Source organism: Convolutriloba macropyga, chromosome 8 (genome assembly GCF_964194025.1).
Source record: "Convolutriloba macropyga chromosome 8, txConMacr16.3, whole genome shotgun sequence".
Lineage (NCBI taxonomy): Eukaryota > Metazoa > Xenacoelomorpha > Acoela > Convolutidae > Convolutriloba > Convolutriloba macropyga.
The window spans coordinates 29,649,800-29,671,215 of record NC_134475.1 but is presented as its reverse complement, the minus strand read 5'-3'; the positions used below and the strand labels follow the sequence as shown (position 1 = coordinate 29,671,215).

The window sequence follows — 21,416 nt, the reverse complement described above, 5'->3', positions numbered from 1 at the left end:
TAAGAATTTGACATGACTGAAACTACAAAACATAATTGATAGATTTCAGAAAAAAAAACGAAAACTGTAATAGCTTCGTATATCCGTATTCTCAAGCAGATCACACAAAATGACCGAAAATTTTCCTTCAATTACCTGATTGCAAACAAATTTCTGTTTGTGAACAGAAAACAAAAAAAATTTTTGGGAGTGAGGTAAATCGTGTGACCAAAATATTATTCGCCCGAATAAGCAACCAAATCGCTCCATTGAGAGAGGAAAAATACGTCACGCTTGCAATTGAGTCAGAACGGCTTAAATATGAGAAAAATAACAAAAGATTTGAAGTAATCGTAATCTGATAGCGTCGTAAAAACACGTGAAAAATAAAAAAAAAACTACAAAAGTCAACAGTAACAGCTCACTATCACAACTATCAAACAAACAAGACGCCATTATTAGATAATTTTCGTTTTTTAATTGAAAAGTTTAGGTTCAGTTGCTTTTCTGAAAAACAATATTTACTCCTCTCATAGGTAGTAAGCCATTTATTTCTGCCAATTCCATGCATTCTAAGTCAGAACCCGGGTCGAGGTTTTTTGGTAATTTTTTTTTGGGTAAGAAATGCGGTGATTGCGGTGAATTGCTGTCGGAAATGCGGTGATTGCGGTGAATGCAGCAGTGAAAATAAATATTTCACCCGATTTCTTACAAAAATTCACCGCATCTATGTTTGTAGCAAATTAATGTAGGAAATGCGGTGAAAAAAAATAATTCGCCACATTTCACTGCTTTTACAAAAATTCACCGCGAAATTCACCGCATTTTTTACCAAAAATTCACCGCATTTGCTTTCCAACGTTTAATCAATCTGATTTAAATTCACAAGAAATATCAAGGAAGTAAGTGAGAGTTGCCGCAGCGGAAAAAGCAGTTGAAGGCATGCAGGAGGTCAGAGGTTCGAACCCGGGTGGGGACGACTCTTTTTTGTAAGAATACTGAGAACACGGTGAAAATAAGTAATTCGCCGCAATTCACCGCAAAAAATTTTTTTTCACCGCATTTCACCGCATTTCTCACGAAAATTCACCGCCAAACCTCGACCCGGGAACTTGTTGCCCAATGTCTAATTCTCAAAAACATATTTTGTTTTACGTGCCTCTACCAACTTTTTAAAACAATCAATTGAAGAGTTTGTTGTTCCGACCCCACTTTTGGGTGGGGGGAGGAACTATATACTCAAATGGGTTTTTTTGTTCAGTCATTTTTGGCCAATCGATATATTCATCGAAGAGAAATGTGAGTGGTATCACTGAAAAGCTGGTGCAGCGTAGAATTAAAAATTAAAAAGATTTTTACGATTTTCGTTTTTTCGAGGAGTTATCGAGGATTGAAATTTTGTGTGAACACGGGATATTTATTCACTTTTAGTGTGATTTTTCTTCAAATTAAGATATTTGCTATAAATATAGTAATTCAAACTTAAATTTCGTGCCAAAAAATGACACAATTTGGTGTTCCTAATAGACTAAAGGCGTTAAAAAAGACTAGTTCTGGTCTCATAGTGAGGTTCAATATCAAAAAAAATTCGATTTCTATTTGAGAGCTCTTTTTTATAAAACTTTTCTAAGTTTGCTTTTTTAAGTCACCTAGGGACAAGTCACTTTTCATATCAAGATTCCGTCAATGAAAAACCTCCTTTACAGTCAAATGAAACCCATTGAACAAGAAAAAATTGTTTTCAAGGAATTGCTCAAGTTTTTTTGGCCTCGACTGTGCGTTTTCTTAATTTCAAAAGAAATTTTGAATTCCTTTTTGAGGTTTCATTAACTTTCTGGAGTCCTATGGCATAAACTCATTGACTAACAGTGCAATATTTTCCCTAATGAGATTTCAAAGAACATATCTAATGCTTTGAGAGGACAGCTAATAGCTGTTAAGCTTTAAAAATATGTTTTCGGAAAAATTTTTCGAACATTAACCAATCGTAAACTTCTTATCGTGAACTGTAAGTCAGTTTCTGCGATTAAAGCACCGTTTTCTGTTCTACGGTAACCAAATTTGATCTGGCTAGCAGTTTTGTCATCTAATTTTTAGTTATATTACTTCAATGACACAAGATTTCAAAAACTTTTAAAAGTTTTTTGGATATTTCCGTATTATTCGTTACTCTTGAAATCTTATCACAGCTCCTATTATTGACAGCTCCTATTGGCTTAGAGAAAATATTCAGTGGATCACAGATAAAGGTAGCAGAGCAAAGCTTACTTTTTAAATTGCTTCGACCTTTTCTTCGACCTTTTCTCGCACTTTTTTACTGAATTTTTGGTTTTTTGCCTGTTTTTGTTGATGTTGTTTTCATAGACATAAAACTTGTTGTGATGTCATATTGGTCACCTATGCATAACAAACATCCCTATACTCCCATTGGGGAGTGTTTGAGGGTATTTATTGACTTCCGTCGAAACTTTTTGAATTTAATGGCTGTTAAGAATTTAAAGATAAATTTTCCAAAATTTTCCTGAACATTAAACAACCTTATAATTTTCGTGAACTGTTAGTCAGTCTCAGTTTCGACAGAGACTTTTTGCCTCCTATTGCAACTAAAATTAGTCTCGTTAGCGGTTTTATCTTCTAATTTTTGGTTGAATGAATTCCGTGACAAAAGTATTCAAAATTTTTTTTAATTTAAATTTTGATGTTTTCGTATTATTGGTTACTTTTGAACTCTTATCATTTAATACAAACATTAAACAAATTATCCAAATATTGTTCTAATGCCATTCGCTTAAAGAAGACATTCAGTGGATCACAGATAAATTTTTCAGAGAAAAACTAATGGTTTAAATGGCTTCAAAATTTTCTTCTCGCACTTTTCTACTGAATTTTGGTTTTTGCCTGTTTTTGTTGTTTTCTTTTCATAGCCTTAAGACTTAATGTGATGTTTTATTGATGAATGAAAAACCTTTTTTCCCGCCATCGTGTTATTTTTGAGCGTAGTTAATGACCTCCGATGAAAGCTTTTGAGTTTAAAGTCTGTTAAAACTTTAAAAATAGTTTTTCGATTTTTTTTGAACATTAACCAATCCTAAATATTTTTTCGTGAACTGTTAGTCAGCCCTAGTACTTAAATGGTCTTTTCTATTTCTAGTCAAGCCAAAATAATCTCGTTAGTGGCTTTATTTTCTACCTATTAGTTTTAAATCTTCAAGGCCACTAGTTTTCAAATTTTTTTTTAATTTTCGGGTATTTTTTCTTATTTTTGGATCCTTTTGAAATCTCATCACATTATCCTATTACGAATAGTTTCCCTTGGTTTAGGGAAGACGTTCCACGGATCATAGATAAAGTTGTCAGAGAAGAGCTGATGATTAAAATTTCTTCGACACTTTCTTCTGGCACTTTTCTACAGAATTTTTAGTTTTTGCCTGTCTTTGTTGTTCTTTTCATCGTCAATAACTTGTTGTAAGGTCCTACTGATAAAATAAGAATGACAAACAAACTTGTTGCCCCATGGAGGCATAATTTCTCGTATTAAGTGGATTCCATTGAAAGTTTATGAATTTAATGGCGTTGATACTACGAGTTTTCTCAAAAATTTCGTGGCACTAATGTATTTGTTCATATTTGATTTTTTGAAATTATTTTGATAAAAAAGATTATTCGCATTATTGTTAAAGAATTATTTGAACATAGAAAAGTTTTTAGTGAAAAGCTCATTTGTTTAATGCCTTCCACAATTTTCTCGCTCATTTTTCTTGAAAATTGCTGTTTTTGCCTGTTTTTGTTCTTTCGGTAGCCGTAGATTGCCGACAAGTCTCTTAAAATTGTAATTGAGGATTGAATTAATGATGTTACCCGAAGTTTTCAGTTCGTAGCCTTTGGTCTTAAAGTTTATGATATACATTTTCAAATATTTTTCAAACTTTCCACTTTCTGCTGTTCTTTTCGTCAAACTGTAACTTATTTTCGTCAATGAGAGGTCACATCCAATTTGTTTTGTTTCGAAAAAAAAACATATCTACTGATATTATTTGTCATCGATGATTTCTTTTTTGGACAATATGCGTTTTCATAAACGTTTTTTGAGTGGTCATTTTTTGCGTTTCTTTTTCTCTTCTTTCAGAACAATCGCGTAGTAGCAGATCCCAATGGTTTTCAAATGTGACCCAAATCAACTTATTTAATATCTCATTTTAATTCCTTCAACTGATTTATTAGAAATAACAATTCAATGAATAATACATAATATTCAGATAATAGCTAATGATTTTAATGGTAGCAATAGTTTGTGCTTTCGCAAATCGTTTGTAACTTTTTAAAGTTTTTCTTTGGTTCGTTTCTATTGCTTAGTCTAACCAAAGACAGTATCTTTTGGTTTTGTAACAACTTTTTAGTTATTTATCAAAGTTTATTTAGTTAAAAGCTAATGATTTTTAAGACTTTTGATATCTCTTGGTTTAAAAAATGTTGACTAATTTTTGAATTTCGCCTCATTGATCGTTGTCCTTGCTACATAGTCTCCCTAAGGAAACTTTCCATCCACAGTTAGCAGAAAGTAAATCTGAGTAAATAAGGTTTTATCTGACTGCATATTGACGTTGTTACTTTGTGCTTTTAAGTTTAGATTTTCAGTTTTCGCCGTGAAATTTTTCTTTTTGCTAATTTTGTTGTTTGCTTTTTTTGTCTCGTAGTCTGTTTAATGTCAGATGTCATTGGCGCTGTAATGAGCCATGGCATTATGTAATTCAATAAGTAGATAGGTTGTGTAGGGATTGTTTTAAACTTAAACATCTATTTTTGTTATCTCTTCATTGGTTGACAGTTAAGTCAAAAATGTAGATGAGCTCGGGTCGGAACATCATGTGCAAACGCACATTAACGAGCCGCCTTGTTTTAATTTCTACTTACGAATTGCATTCAATCGCCATACTCGAAGGGCATTAAAACAGACGTTGTTTGGTTGTAAGTTTCAATTCATTTGAAATGATTAGGAGAAAAAATACAAAACGAACTTTCTTCTGTATATTTTAATGCTGAATTTAAGAAGCAAGATCTCAAGAATTTAAGAAGCACTTCACTTAAAAAAGATTGAATAAAAAAATTCTTTTTATGTTTCATCAAATTTGTGGATGTCTTTGGATTATAGCAAAGGAAATTCTTTCAACTGATTTTTTTAAAAGAATTTTTTCAAATTTTTTCCTAGAGTTAAAACCAAGAAAGCCTGCTTTGAAAAAGCCACACGTGATTAAACAAAATGCTGGCTTGACAAAAGTTCTTCACATCTACTTTTCTCGCTCTTTGACAAAATGCGTCATGTACAGGAAACCACTCTTTCTTCTTTCCGCTGTTCAGTAAATTGATATAAAAACTTTTCACGCATTTCAATTCGTGTTTCAAATACGCTCGAACATTAATTTACTCCTCTTCGAGTCGTAAAAAGAAGAGAGCACCCATATACAATTCAATTTCTTTGAAATGTAAAAATGCATCAAGAAACAAAAAAGATCTACTCCAAACATTCCGAGCTCCCGGGAATTATCAACTTTATATTCTACCATCTTTATTATCTCCACGAGTTAGCAGCGTTCCAGTCGCATAATCGCCGTGCTCTTTTAGTCTCACAAAAAATAGGGTTTTTAAAAATACTGTTTTTAAATTACTCACAAAATCATCGCCTACGCGACGTTTGCCGCTATTATTAGAAAAAAAGCGACGATAAAAAAAACACGGTTTTCTATAATTGCGCTGTAAATTAGACCAAAATTCCGACATATGAACTGAAAACCATTTACACTTACCTATCGCATTTTGTGAAATTTATGCGCCGTTAATTAGGTTAGCGACGCTGCCGACCTTCCATTCCGTTCAGAGATATTTCACACAGGGTGGCAAAGCGAGTGTGAGACAGTAATAGGGTAATTCCCAGGCTAGACAAAACACCAAGTGTATTAGATTTAATGGGGGACTCTAAATGTGTAATAACATGTCAGTTTTCGAGCTTAGTGGGGAGTTTAACTGGTAACAGCAGACGCGCCATGGCTGCTGTTTGTTCACTGCCGTCTGCATGAAGGGAACCTATGTCTGTATTGGTCTTAGAGCCGATAGGCAGATTGACAATTTAGCAGAAAAAGACAGCAAAAAAGGTTATGAGCTATTTCACGTTGATTACAAGTTGTTTAGTAAAAGAAACATTATTTGAACTTACGGTTGATCGAGGGCTTATATCAAGTTCAAGTTTACTACAACACATTTCAATTGACTAAAATTTCTCAGTTAAAAAACAAAAGAAAAATATTATACCTTTCCTCGAAAATGTAGTCAACACAATTCTGGTATAATTAGGGTAATTGAGGGGTTTCAGGCCAGAACGGGACTTGGGACTGGGCTGTAACGGGAGAGTTGTTTGTCGGTTGTTGATACCGGATAGCATGGATTCAAATTTACTGAAAGATTGAACGGCTTGTATTTAAATTCAACCAACATTTTTTAATTAGAATATTTATTTACTTTCGTTTCAGCTAGCTCAAAAGAATTTTCTTTTGCGGTTCAAATTCAAATTTAAATATTTTTCAACCAATTTTCGTATTTTTGCATTCTGCAATGTGGCCATATTTGATATTGCGTATGGCAACATGGCACACCATTATGTCAAAAGCAGAAAACTTCCATTGCTTTATGACTCAATAATTCCCTTTTATATGACACATTTGAGCAGTTTCAAATCAAATGCCATTAAAGCAAACCCTGGAATATATATTTTCAACTTTAATGGATGATCTTTAGTCATTCATACATAAAATTTTAAAAAGCTTTTAAGAAATCTTTTGTAGAGATACCACAAAGCATTATATGTAACAGATTTAGATTTAGATGGAAAAATAAGAACTAGTCTATGGTTTGCTATTATTCCAAACTGCATAAATTCAATTTTTATGAGATGTACAATCAAAATTTTCTAATTTTTCTAAAACAAAGTGCTTCATGTGAGATATACTTGACGCAAACCTTTGAGGGGGAAGTAAAAATGAATTAGTTTAGAGAGCCGGTACTGAATTGCCAAGGGACAATTTGTCCATAATTGTAGGTAATATACGCACCCTATCTTAATGCATAGGGAAAAATCAGACACACTGCGGATTTTTTTCAGGAAAATATTTTGTCAGTTCGTAAGCGAGTGCTTGAGGCGGATAACTGCAAGTATTAGCAATTGGTGAGTTTACAAATTGCGAAAGTTATCGAGAAAGCTTTGAGGTTTTATTGGCAGTATTATAAATTTAATCATATGTTACTATAATCAAGTTTTGCGAACACTACTTCCAAAGCGATGTTTTTTCATTCGCAAAAGGATATATTTTAGTTAAGTAACATACTTAAACCTCAAAATGACTAGCTTTGCAAAATGATGCCGGATCATCAGTGATATGTTTTTTTCTGAGCAAAAGAAACATCCAACATCAAAACATTTTGCTAAATTAAATTTACATTCAGGAGAGAACGAAATAACGAGCTTTCAACGGGTGTTTGGCCCTAAAGATACACACAATTGGATATGTCACAAATGCTTCAAATGGTTTTCCAAGTTTTCTGTAGTTTGTTTTGTATATGACTGTCTTTACTGTTTTTGATCTTTAAACCCAGGCGAGACCGGATGGTAACAATGCAAGACTCTGGCAGAAAAATTGATATTTTGCAATATCTACCAGAAAAATTGTTAATTTCTTAGATTGATAATTTTTGATGACTTTTGAATAATTTTCATAGATGTTTATTTTTGGTCGATGCACAAAATATGTACATTCAAAAATTGTGACATTTGGACATTTTTCTTTAGGATTACATGGACTTAGGAGCCGTTTTTCTGCGTTTTAATGTACTTAATTAGTGCAAAAAGGGCTACCTGTAAGATTCTGGCAGAATAAATGGTTATCTTGCAAAAATCTGGGAGACTGAATGGTTATCTTGCAAGACTCTGGCAGAAATATTGCACGGTTATGCATTATCTTGCAAGATTTTGGCAGATTTGGCCCGAATCTGCACAATACCTATTTGAAATCCACTGGGACATGATCGATTGTCAAGATCAAAAATGTCTTGGACATCAAAAAAACTTAACGTTTCGAGATATAAAAGAAACAACAGGAGGCACATCAACCTACATTTGTACACAATATCCCAAACCCTCCCGCACCCTAAAAATTATGATAAGATCAGATTGCAGGCAAAATGGATGATGATTTCCGCTCAATCCATAAGATTGCGAACCTGGAAAAAACTAGATCTTTTTTCAATATAAAACTTATCAATGCCACAAATGAATCTGAACTTCAGGCCTGAAAAATTAAGAAATTCTGTTGAAAAAATCTAACTTGACATTTCAGCGAAAAAAATAATTTTTGAGTTCAGTTTTCAATTCTGTTTTTGTATCAAATCTTTTATACAACCACCAAAAAAATTGTTGAGAAATGGCGATTGAATTTAAACACTTTGATGCTTTCCTTAAATTCAAATTATCTGAACTCTTCCTCGCTCTGATAAAAGCAAAAATCCATAGAATAAACGAATAACTTTAACGAAAAACAAAAAAATGTAGACAAAAAGAGACAAAAATTTAAGTTGAACGGTTTACAAAATACGATTTAAAGGGCAAAAAACTAAAGATAACCTTTAGTTTGAGGTTTCAAAATTAAAACCTTGGGAAATATTTGGAAATTTGAAATTTGTGTGGAAGATTGGAAGAACCTGATTCATTTTGGAAAAATAATAAATGTAAGAAACACAAATGAAACGAAATCAGCCTTTAACTGTATGCAAAACCAGTAGTTAGGTAAAACATCCATAAGAACTTTTAATCAACAGAAAACAACAGTGACAAAAAAACCAAAAACAAAAATAAACAAAGCCCTACAAACAATCCAACAATAGTTAGAAATCAACCTAATCTAAAACTATAATGCATGCTGAGTTCATAATTCATGAGAAGTTTATATGAACAGGCAAGAATTTTGCTTTTGTTAATGTTTATATGTTTATTGCCGTTATTTGTGAATGCATATCCAAGGATAAAGAGCAACATGGAAAACTATTGGAACCGGCAAACTATCTCTGCCCATGCTTCTAAAGGGAAAATCGTGAGCTGAATTGTGCCTACTTCATGCGGTTAAAAGCAGTTATTGTTTGGGAGCTGAACTTTTTAGGAGAATATTAGCACACTAACATGGAAAAACATATTCAAGATGTTGACTAGCCAATTTCTTTAAGTAGACTCTATTTTTTGTTGGATTCCATAACAACCTTAAAAGAGAATATAACGGCTGTTTAACGTTCTGACAAAACAGACCTTCATTTCAGTTGAACTATTACCAAGTGATTCTGGGAAATCAAGACACGAAAAGTAAATTATAAAAATCAAATCTCTGGTTGTTGCTTCAAACCCTCCAAATTGTCAGAAAAACTTATGCCATAAAATCTAAATTTTTTTCACTAATGAAAATTTGTTAGATGTCTTGTACATTGTTAGACAGTTTGAGTGTTTTTTAGCAACTTTTTAAATTAAATCTTTATTGAATTACCCGGACCCGAGTGTCATAGACTTTCGTTACTGAATCAGTACATCCCAATAGTATATCGACGATTCAGTACTGAATCAGAGTGAACTAAGGGTACTTTGTTAGCCAAGTATATTCAGTATAAATTCAGAAAGCATTTTTTTTCTGAAAGTAGGATGAACATGATGATTTGAGTCTTTCATAATGTTCATAGAGTTTTCAGAAAAAAATGAAATTTTCGAATCGAACTCAAAAATTTTGGCTGAGCATGAAGATGCTATTTATGACATCAATTCTTTTATTCCTTTCGATTGGAATTCTTGGGGTATACTTAGGAAGATACTGGGGGGGGGGGGGGGGTGGTATTTGGACTAAATGAGGGGGGGGGGGTGGTATTTGGACCAAATGAGGGGGGGGGGTGGTATTTGGACCAAATGGGTGGTATTTGGACCAAATGGGTGGTATTTAAATAAGTTTTCTTTTTCTGCAACGATCGTTTCCGGTTCCGGTATTGATATGGGATCCTTTGATATGGGATCCTTTGAAAACCATCTAGAATAATTAGGGGGGGGGGGTGAACCGACCTTCGACGGATGGACGGGCGTATTCTACCCACCCCCCCCCCCCCCCCCTCAGTTCGTACCATACTGAGGGGGGGAGGTCCAATACTCCTCCCGAACTGTTCCCCATTCTCCTCCCGAACTGAAACAGGTCCTCCAAGTTGGCACAGAACATTTTCCATCGTCGCCCATCCGCCCATCGGGGCCCGAAACTTCGTACCTGCAGCCATCATGAATGTGGCATTGTCCCATCTTGAGCACAGGTGTTCAGAACGTTCGACAGAGATCAAACTTGAAAATAGCACGTGCCATTGGATGAATTAAAATGGATAGAAGAGGAGTGTAGAATAGAGATTGGATACAATAAAGGATGGCTAGATGAGTGGCGGTGGGGGGGGGGTGTTGAGAGTTGGGTGCGCTGGTTGGGGGGGATGTTGAGAGTTGGGGGCGCTGAGATTTTTTGAGAGTGAGATTTTTTTTCAAAAACTAAAAATATTAGCAAGTTTTATCAAAAAGTTTTTGATTTTGTTATTAATGCGTTCCAATTAAGCGATTCAGACAAAAATAAATATTATCAACCAAAAATAACTGAATTTCAAAATAAACGTTATGAACAAAAACAAAACAGCTTGAGTGCAATCTCAGCAGGCTTAAAACCCAAATAATTCCTAATTGCTATAATCTAAACTTTGATGTATCACTCAATGGGAGCTACTGATACTCACATAAACAATTTGATCTGAAATAAGCTTAAGTGCTGTCAAACTATCCAAATTTTGGTTCAATCGTTGAACACTTCGCCTGGTAAATAATATATATATATATATATATATATATATATATATATAATGTTATATTGCTTCAAGCTAATTTAATAACCATTGAGCAAAAACCAGTTTGAACATTTTGGAATTAAAAATTTTGAAAGACTCCAAATTGTGTCTGAGTTCAAGGTTTTTGAATAAAAATTGTATTGAAACCTAAAAAAAACACTTAACGTTGATAATACCAGCTTGAAAAGTGAGACAATCTCATTAATTTTTTTACCTCATATTCCGTCAAATAAAAACGAAATTTAACAGATTGTACAGAAATTTATACCGCGCCTTTCAGTTTTCCTAATTATTCTACATAAAAATTATCTTCCTTCTGTGTGGATTACATTGATCTACTAAAAATGTGAGAACAAAGAAAACCCTTTGCTTATTTAGTCCGGCCCTACTTGTGTAAACAGATAATTTCGTAGAGCAAAGAATGAGAAAGAATTAATTTTTTTCATAACCGATCACCAAAAGACATCCCGCGGGCTTATATAAAAGTATAATTGACATCATTTTCAACTGCAGTTGTAGTGCTCGCAGAATATTTAAAGAAAAACTTTTACAGCTTCTTGAAGAAATTTTGCAACATCCTTTTTTGAAGCAGAGAGGCAATTAATGTTAAAAAAATGGCATTTAAAATCCAAACTTTTGAATTAGATGAGATACAACCAATATAAATTAAAAACTTTGGAGCAACAAAGAAACTTTAGAAGACATAATTTTTTCCTCAAATGAGCACATTGAAACTCAGAATGAGCACATTGTCAGTAAAACAAAACGGATCTATTCTGTTTTGGCCCCCCAGCTTAGTGAGCACAAATTTTTATGACCCCCAGGCGCACGTGCTATTTTCTTACATAGTAACGTGCTATATAACAACATATAATTTGTAACTGGGGGTCATAAAAAACACTGGGGAGGGGCGAAACAGAATAGATCCAACAAAACCTGCAAAAATGTCTAGTATGATGAAAAATTGCAAACTTTAGATTAAAATTTTTGACCATGCACTATATTGCTACGGGAACAAATTGCATCTGCTTTGCAAAATCAGACCAAAATAAAATTTTGTGAAAAAAAAATTATTGAGTGGATCAAGAGAAGTCTTTGTGAAATCTTCGGAAGATAACAGTATCCGTGAAAAATAAGAAAGTATCTCGACTAACTTTTAGACAATTTTTAGATAACTATATTTAGGTAAACAAAAACTGCGTTTTTAAGGATTGAATTACGACGCTTGATTGAAAACGACAAACACTTCAAAATTAAATAAAATCGTTTGATCTTTGCATCATATGAACAAAAATGATTTTATCAGGCTTGATCACACGACGGAAAAATTTTAAGAAAGTCTAAATTATATAAAGTTATTTTGAAAAAATTGTAGTAGAAGCATTGCAAAAAATACTGGATTTCTTAAATAAGTCTGCATAGGGCTTTCTGATTAATGCAATCTCGTTAATTTTTTAGGTTTCGCCATCATACTTTTTCAACTATTCTTAAGGCAAAACTCATTATCAAACGCAGCAAATATTTGAAGCATTCAAAAATTTCTTACGTTTTTTTTCTCAGTACAATTTTTGATAAAAAGTAAAATTTGTTTCAATTTTATACCGCAAAAAGTATGCAATCATCCGTAATTCAGTGAAAAACTTGCCGAAAACATATTGCCGAGTAAATTTCAGAGTTATCCGGGATCCAATTTTAGAATAGAAGAATTAAGATTAGGCCTTAAGATTTTATTTGTAATTTTTATGCAGAAAACAATTACAGTAAGTAAATCACAGTCAGACTTTCGTCAAATTCGTAACTATCTATCATTTTTGTTCTTGATGCCTGTTTTTGAGCACGTGCGGACAACAATGACATTATCATCTCATCACTGTTGTGTGCTCGCACCGTCAGTGCTTTCCGCGCCATTGCTGTTGCTCTTGGTTAGAGTATCTAATTTCCAACATTGCTAACTAAGTTCCAAATACACCAAAAATATGGAAGAAAGTATAATAGGAAATTAATCTCAGAGCATTCAGAGCAAACTTAATGCGGATCAAGAATGCAAGGAGCAGTTTTGTAACTGCCTATATCACGGCTCACAAAAATAGTTAAATCTTGTAATAGGCCTCAAGTAATTACGAAAATTTTAAAATTTTTCGGGCAATAAAGGTTTAGGTTATACTGATAGTTTTTTGAAGAACTAAATGCTCAAAATCACTGTTATGGTTTATTTATCAGCAAATACGAGTTAAGTGATTCATATTTACGTCCTCACTGTTGTAGTACTCCAGAAACAGTAGTACTCCTGGCCGGGTCTTCTAGTTCTAATTTCTTGCTGGCGATCAAGCAAAAACAATTTTAGCTTATTGGACACTTTTAAAATTGAGAAAAATGAAGTCTGCAAAATTTCAAAAATGCTGTCCTTTAAGAGCTTGATTCGCCCTACTGCAATTAATGAGGTTAAAGTAGCTCCTACTAACTCACTGACAGGTGTCAGAACTTCTAAAACACTTTGTGACTAGTGAGTTAAAAATGACACAACTCGGTCGATTGTACCAACATTTGTCGGTGCATAACGGTTGCATGAACTATAAAACGTGCACTTTAAACTAAAACATGAACTCTAAAACTCAAAGCGTGAACTCTAAAGTACAGAATTTAAGTTCCTTGACCATCGATTGCTAAATTGACTGAAGTGGACGCTAAAAGTTTATAATACGTAAAACTATTTTGTTCTTCAAATATTTGCGAATTTTTTCTCGCACACCATGCAATTATGTCGACTTTTTAAAACAGAAAAGTAGATTCTGATACTTTTATAAAAACTTAAACCTAACATGCAATGCTTCAATTCAAGAAGAGTTGAAAATGGCAGCGGTAACTCATTATCCGTTAATAATTTTCTCGCCCTATTGAACGTACGATCTTTTTGAATTGTATTTTTGGAAAAATATCTTGTTCAATTAATTACTTTCAAATTGTCAATAAACAACTCATTGGAAGATTCATTCAGAATAAAGCGATTTCATTTAACTTTATGAACTTTATGCTTGCACTACTTTTTTCTTCGGACAATTCTTGAGCTGAGGGCATTCCAGATTATCATATGTAATATCGGCTTAATCCCGCGTCCGAAATTTCAATTAAAAAAAAAACAATTTTTTTAATGGACAAAGTTTTGCACCAGTTTTGGCAGCAACTAGGTCAGATTTAGGTCACAATGGTCCAAGTTTTTGCGAAGTATAGTTCTTTTCCCGATCAAACTGCAATTCAGACAACTTGCGGTTTGTTAGAAGGTTTTACAGGCCGCCAATTGTTATATTTCTGACAATGTCTTGTCTAAAGTTGAAAGTTATGAATTATTGCTTTTTCTGACTGAGGCAAAATCATTTTTATACTCTTATCATTTTTTAAAATACAGCTTTAATCATTTATTCACCGGATCATTTGGATCCTAAAAATTGTTGTGCATTGTGACGGCTGCTGTCCTATCAAAGTCAAGGAAAACTTTACAACACCCAGTTCGTTTCACCGGTTTCAAATCTGTCCGGATATTGTGTTTTTGCAGTTAACTTTTGTGAACTGTAATATCCGCTATACTGTAGATTACAATTGGATTAGTTGTTGTTCAGTTACTCCTGATAGTAACTGTTCAGCTTTGCTGTGTAACAAACTTGTTTCTCTCAGTATAACAAAAAAATCAAACTGAAACAATCAATTTTTGTTGAGTTTTTTGTTAATAACTCAATTTATAAACCGAATTAAGCAATTCCCGTTCCCACAAATTGTAGGACTACAAGTTGGCTATAACTATGCAAATATTCAACCTGCTACAGTTAGCAGTTGTAAAACAGGAATTTTTACCAGTTGCAAATCTGATAATACTAACAATATTTCTCTAACTTCAAAGTTAGCAAGTCTCTCTATTGGTTTCAAAAACACCAATGTTGAACTAAAGTAGGCTTCGTTAAAGCCAGTAAGAGCAATGTACTATGTGCTTTGCACAGAGTTTCTCTTACATAGGAACTTTGTTCCTCAGAAAAAAAGTTTTGAGAATATCAAAGTAAATTCTCTTTCCAACAAGTCAAAGATAAGCTAAAACTGTACAAACACTAATATGATCTAGGAAAAAACCAGACACGATAATAAGTAAGTTACCGCTAAAGAAAGTGTGCTTCAATACGCACTGTAAGTCAGTTTAATAAGACAAATTAAAGAGTTTCTTCTGATATTTGGTAGTTTTTCGAGCTCCATTTATACTGCCGTACATGTCAAAATTGCATCTCTATTTGGTTGTAAACTACAAAGTCGAAAGATTCTCTGAATACACTGAGTTCTGGGTCTAGGATAACTTATAAGGTGCCCCGCATTCTCTGAATTGGTATCAAAATCGCAAAACTCATCGAATCTGGCTCACCAAGTTGGGTATCTCTTTCTCAGTTTGAGCTAAGTTTGTGTGATTGTGAACACTTGGATATGTAGCCATAATAGAGTACTTAGAGTTTGAGTTTCAGTTTCACTTCATGTATGACGATTACGTACTAATAATAGTTACTGAATATAAATGTTGAAAAAAATGAACAAATCCGTATGGCTTCAGTAGAATGTAGCATTAAAAATCGCTTGTCATGCTATTCTAGCTTTAATGCTTGAAATGGCCTTGAAGCGCTCTTCAATTTGGTTATTGAGTAAGTAAGCTCAGCCGCCACATCGCCAGCCCTGTTTTCCATCGCCAAAACATCTTTTCCAGGTAGTACTGGGGCGAGCTTCACTACTGGTCTCTTGTATACTCCGTCGTTCGTTGGAACTCTCGCTGATCGAATCACACCGTCAGACCCACGATTGTCTCCGTAATTCGACCTAGATTGTAATATCCACGCTTATTGCTGTCTTCTATCAACCAAACGAGATCGCCTTCTTTAAGCGTTTCGTTTGCCGTAGATCGCCACTTTTGCCGATTATTCAGAGTTGGAATATATTTTACGAAATCTGTCCCATATGAGATTCGCATAGGCTTCAGTTTGTCGAAATAGCTTTCGATGACCGACAACGTTCAGTTGCGTTCAACGTCTGCTCTACAATACAAATCGTTGTTGAAAGAACGTCCTCGGTGACTGATCTGTTCCCAAAACTGCGTACATTGCTTTCTTTCAACTTCTCACCAACCGTTCCTATTCTCCTCTTAAGTGTGGTGCTGTGGGTGGGTTGAACTTCCATGTGATTCCGCGTTGAATCAGATGTTCTTCGATCCCTTCTTCGTTCCATGCCGCAACGTACTCTGCCAACTCTCTTTCAGCTACAACAAAGTTTGTGCCGTTGTCACTGATGATTGTACTTGGTTTGCCTCTTGGAGCAGTAAATCTAAATATTGCATTGAGACAACTATCACAATGAAAGGACCAAAGTAGTCAAAAACCAACATTTGTAAAAGCCGTTGAAGCATCTAAACGCTCTTCGGGTAGATCGGCCACTACTGGTGTTATCGTTTGTGCTCTTCCTTTTCTGCAGATAACACACGTGTTCTTGATTGATCTTAAGGCGTTCCCTATGCCTATGATCCACATCTTCTGCTGAGCAATGTTTCTTACATGCTCAGTGCCTTCTTGTTGCTTGTCTTCGCGCTCATTTCGCAAGTATACTTCAACTGCATGATGTTTCCAATGTAGCAAAGTTGGATGCTTTGCATTGAAGTCCAATTGACTTTTGCCTATTCTGCCTTTGACGCGAATGAGTCCTTCTTCATCTAGTAAAAGTGAGAATTGTAGGATTTTGCTGCGTTTATGAATTTTGTTTTCAACCTTCAGCTATTTTATCTCTTCGCCAAAAACTTCTTGCTGTAGTAACTTGAAGATGATTGCTTTCGCTTTTTCTCTTTCTTTAATGCTGACTACAAGTGTTGCTGGTTTGTATTTGCTCGATGCTCGTTGTACGTATGCCACTGTGTTGTCTAGTCTGTTAAAGTTGCTGAATCGTTCTCACTGAAAAACAGCTTTTTTTGTCAGCCTGTATCATGAAGACTGATGAGTGTATATTCTCTTCATCTGATGCAAAAAATAGGTTCACTTGCTCTGGCAATTCACTTGTTGGTCGTTTCAATCAGGCCGGCCCGGTGAGCCACTCACTTCTCTTGAGTTCTTCAATGTTGATTGCTCTGGTGCCAATGTACGATGGGTTGTTGTTACCGCTCACATGTTTCCACGGCGAAACATCAGTTATATCTAGTATCTCAGCCACTCGATTCGCCACAAACACTTGTTGTTTACGATAGGAACTGTGTATCCACTTCAATACTCTAGTTGAGTCTGACCAAAACTGCAACAATTCATCTTCATTTCGTGTTCCTTGATTATCTGTTCTTTCAACATCACTGCCATAACTGCCGCTTGCAATTCGAATCGAGGTATTGAAAGATGCCTCATAGGTGCCCTTCTGCATTTCCCAATGACAAATGCTAAGTCAGCTGATTATTCCTTCAGTTGTAAACGTATATAGGCCACCGCACACATCCCGTCATCAGATGCGTTATGAAACACATGAAGTTCGCTATTATCCCACTCTCTGTTGAAGTATCTTCTATTGATGCTTGTCTGGTTTACTATTGGAAGTTGTTCTTTCCATTTCAGGAATTCCGCTTCGTCACTATGCTCCACTTCCTTGTCCCAATGTTGCCCATTCTTAGTCCAGATGACTTTCAGAAGTCGTCTCATGTGAACACTGAACGGAGCGAACAATCCGATCGGGTCAAATACTGAAGATACCAGTGACGAAATCTTCCTCTGGGTTATAGGTGTTTCAACTTCCTTGTTTGTGCCTTTGCACACTTGAAGACTATCTTCAGTAACGGTCCATTGCAGTCCTAGCACAGAAGATCTCTCCGTATTGGGTGCCATTTCAACATGTTTCGTTTTGCTGATTGACTTCAAGTCTTATGGGTTTGCCTCGGAAACTGCATCGTTGTTGCTTTTCCACTTCTTCAGTTCAAATGCATGTTTTGAGAGAAGAGCTTGTAGTTGATTGAAGACTTCAATCGCTTCCTCCGGGGTTTTTATGAAATCGTCCATGTAGAAGTTTTGTATTGGTTTTGCTGCACTCGGATTTATTTTCTTCGTTATCCAGTCCCACTCCCTTGAGAGCGTAGTTTGCACAAGTTGGAGAACTTTTAGCTCCAAACACATGACGTTGATATTCATATATTTGAACAGGTTCATTAGTCCCTGGCCTTAATAAGAACCTTGGGCGTCAATTTCTATCCTGTTCGGGAACTTGCACTTTTAGAAACATCGATTCGATTTGAGCTGTTAGGGCTATTGGTCTTTCACGGAATATGAATATTGTTCCAAGAAACCCATATAGCAGATCAAGTCCTGCCAGTATCTTATCATTTAGGCATACTTCTTTGTACTTTGATGCAGCATTGCAAACACGTCTTACTTTGCAAGGCTTGTTCGGGTTTATCTGTATCCATTGACAGTGTGATTCAAATTTTTCAGGTTTGGGTCCCTTTGGAATCTCCGCTCCAGTGAGTAAATCTGACCCGAGGCTGAGTCGTAGTTGTTCGGTAGGTTTGGCTCCGGTTCACTCCACAGCATTCCCACTTCGTACCTCTCGCCTGTAGATTTCGTCGTACTCTTTAGCATCCTTTGTGCCTGCAGTTCCTTTTTTTGACTGACTGATGACGTTGATTTCGGAAGCATAGGTTTCAATGTCCCACCAGGTTTGGATATTCTCAGCAACTTTCACATCCTCTGTGAAGGCGAAATGACAAACACTTTGTCTTCTTTTTCCCATCATGGGTCCACTGTCTACGTAACATAGCTCTGTTATAACGGCGAAAAGTTCACTTCCTGTTCTTATCTTGTAGTCCAATGGGCGTTGTAGCTCATAAGCATCTTGACCAAAGAATGATGCCAACTTCCATCAAGTTGAAGCTTTTGTTGGGTAGAGTACTCAAGTGATTGAAGCTTTGCTTCAGCTTGCTTGCTGTAGTTGTAGTTTGTGTTTCCCAAATATATTGAGGGTGTGCAAACGCTTCGATTGAATGCACCTTTGAATGCAGTCCCATTATTTTGAGAGGGACCTTTTCTGTCTTCAGATTCTTTGTCCCGAGTATGTCAGCTATGTTGAGTGTCACATCGGTGCCTTGGGCTCGTAACTTCTCTTGCAAACTTTTATCGACGAATGAAACCGTTGATCCACTGTCGAGGAAAGCATATGTGTTCAGCCTGTTGCAACTGCTCCTTATTGAGACAGGAACTATCTGAAGAGAGCTTGTAACTTCGTTACTCCGGTTTATTGTTGCTGCGCTTACGTTGACTGAGTGATTGTTCTCGTCCATTTGATTTTCTGAGTGTAGCAAACGGTTGTGCTTCTTGATGCATCCATTGCTACCGCACGCGTTGACTTCACACTCTTTGATTGCATGTCCTTTGCATAAACATCCGCAACATAAGCGTTGCTTCCTCACTGCTGCGTACAGATCATTCACAATCATGTCCCTGAACAGTGGACAGTTCCAAATTTCATGAGTGCAGTGCCATCAGCTTCGTGTCTTTCACATTCCAACTAGCACCGTTGTTCGATTTTTTCGAGAACCGCTTGTCTATATTTATGCCTCTTCGGTCTTCTTCTCATCGCTCGCCCTTGAAAGCTGATAACCCTTCATGCAAGAATGCTATCCTAGATAGCCATTTTTCAAACATGATGAAATCAAGCCAATCTTCATGTTTATCATCAAAATAGAACCACCACTTCTCTTTGAAAACTTGAGGTTGTTTATCTACTGCCATTTACAGTGTCGAGCTTGATTGCAGATCACCAATCTGCTTGTACTATTTGAGCACACTCACAAAGTTGGGAACAAAACTGAGAAACTGATCAGACCTGTTGAGTCGTGGGGTTTCACCTGACTTTCTTTGCGAAGACTCTCCAGTTGTGCATCAATGATCACATGAGGCCTTCCAAACTTCCTATCCAGAATGCTCCATGCAGCACCATAGAACTGTCCAGAATAGCTTATTCCAGAGATTGCTGACCCTGCCTTGCCTTTCAGTAGAGTCTTCAGGTGGCTCATCTGCTCTGAGTCTGGTATTGGGCGCTGATCCACTGTAGCAATGAGCATACTAGACCACTCCGGCCATTCGAGGGGTTTCCATCGAAGTTGTTCAACTTCAGCTTTGGTAGGCTACTGCTACCTGCGTACCCACTGTTTTATCGTAGTAGACCAGCTCTGGGGGAAACGTACCGGTCTTCAACACTTGAGGATCGGACTCGCGAACTGCGATATCGTGAGAAGTGACTAGGCCTGTTCACTTCAGGGGTTACTTCAAAGCGAGCTGTTGATTGATCTGGTGTTAGAAGGTTGTCGATTCAACTGGCCCAGTCTGAGACATCTCTTTTCGTTGAGGTCCAATTGATGGGTGACTTGTCTTGGGCATTAGTTGATTGGAAACGGACATTATCATTCTCTAAGGCCGTTCTCTACACTTTGCGCTCTAGCTCACGCTCTTCTTCCAATAGTTGATGCTTGGTTTCCAGTTCCTTCATTTGCATTTCCAGCTCTATCCTCCTCCGCTCGAACCGTGCCTGTTCCATTCGCATCTTTTTTTTCGAATTTGATATCTAATTTCTTCATCCTTTCCTCGCGCCTTTGCTCTGCTGAAGAAGTTTCCGAAAAATTCTCCGTATCTTGGCCGCTTGCTGTTGCTCCATTTTGCCATGTTTGAGCAATTGGATTGTCCCTTTGGTAGTTTTGCTGCTCTCGCTGTCGTTCACTGCTTGAGTTGTGTTGCTTTGCTCTGCATTGATTACTGGTTGCGTGCCTTTGCTTATATCTGCAAGCCAATGATAGTCCAAACTCGCTTTGCACTTTCTTGCTTCTTTCAGATTTTTTTCAACGAAATTAGCTTGTTAGGGCACCAGTTTTTCTTGACGCTGCAGTTGCTTGGGTATTTTTTCCTCTAGAGAGTGAACAGTCTGTTGGTAGAGGACATTTTGTTTGTTGGCTCGACCTGAATCTTCAATTATTTTGTAGTCAATACCTGTTTTAGTGTTAAATTCTTCCAAAAAATCTTCGAACATCTTGTCGTACCTTTGAGCTGTTGATTGAAGCTCCCCTCTGCGTGTTGTGCTTAGAATCCTTGGTTGCTTTTTGCTTTTGAGTTGCTTAATCCTTTTAAGCGAGGTCAATTCTTCACCATCTTTTGTGAATTGCACTCAACTCGCTCCTTTTGTTCTGCCTCACAGGCGTTGCGCTGCTGATTCGTTTGATGGTCTTTGGGTGTGCCTTCGGCACTCTCTTCATCAGATTGCAGAGCAGTTTGCCTTTCACTGTCCGGGTCGGTGAACCAAAAGTAACGGCTGCTCTCCTATCAAAGTTAAGGAAAACTTTACACCACCCAGTTTGTTTCAGCGGTTTCAAATCTGTCCGGATATTGTGTTTTTGCAGTTAACTTTTGTGAACTGTATTATACGCTATACAGTAGATTACCGTTGCATTACTTGTTGCTCTATTATTC

General features: G+C 36.1%; 1 protein-coding gene across 6 annotated transcripts in view; it reads right to left on the bottom strand.

Moving 5' to 3' along the window:
• LOC142344660 (uncharacterized) overlaps positions 1-21,416 on the bottom strand; it is a 50,620-nt gene that overhangs the window by 3,690 nt on the left and 25,514 nt on the right. Inside the window, exon 2 of one of the 6 annotated variants that reach the window (XM_075396493.1) lies at positions 6,283-6,425. The exons of 4 other annotated variants lie outside the window; for them this stretch is intronic. The gene's annotated coding sequence lies outside the window, so the exon portion shown is untranslated. Of the gene's footprint in view, positions 1-5,780; positions 6,254-6,282; positions 6,426-21,416 lie in introns of those variants that run through there. One more of the 6 variants, XM_075396495.1, reaches the window with a different exon arrangement.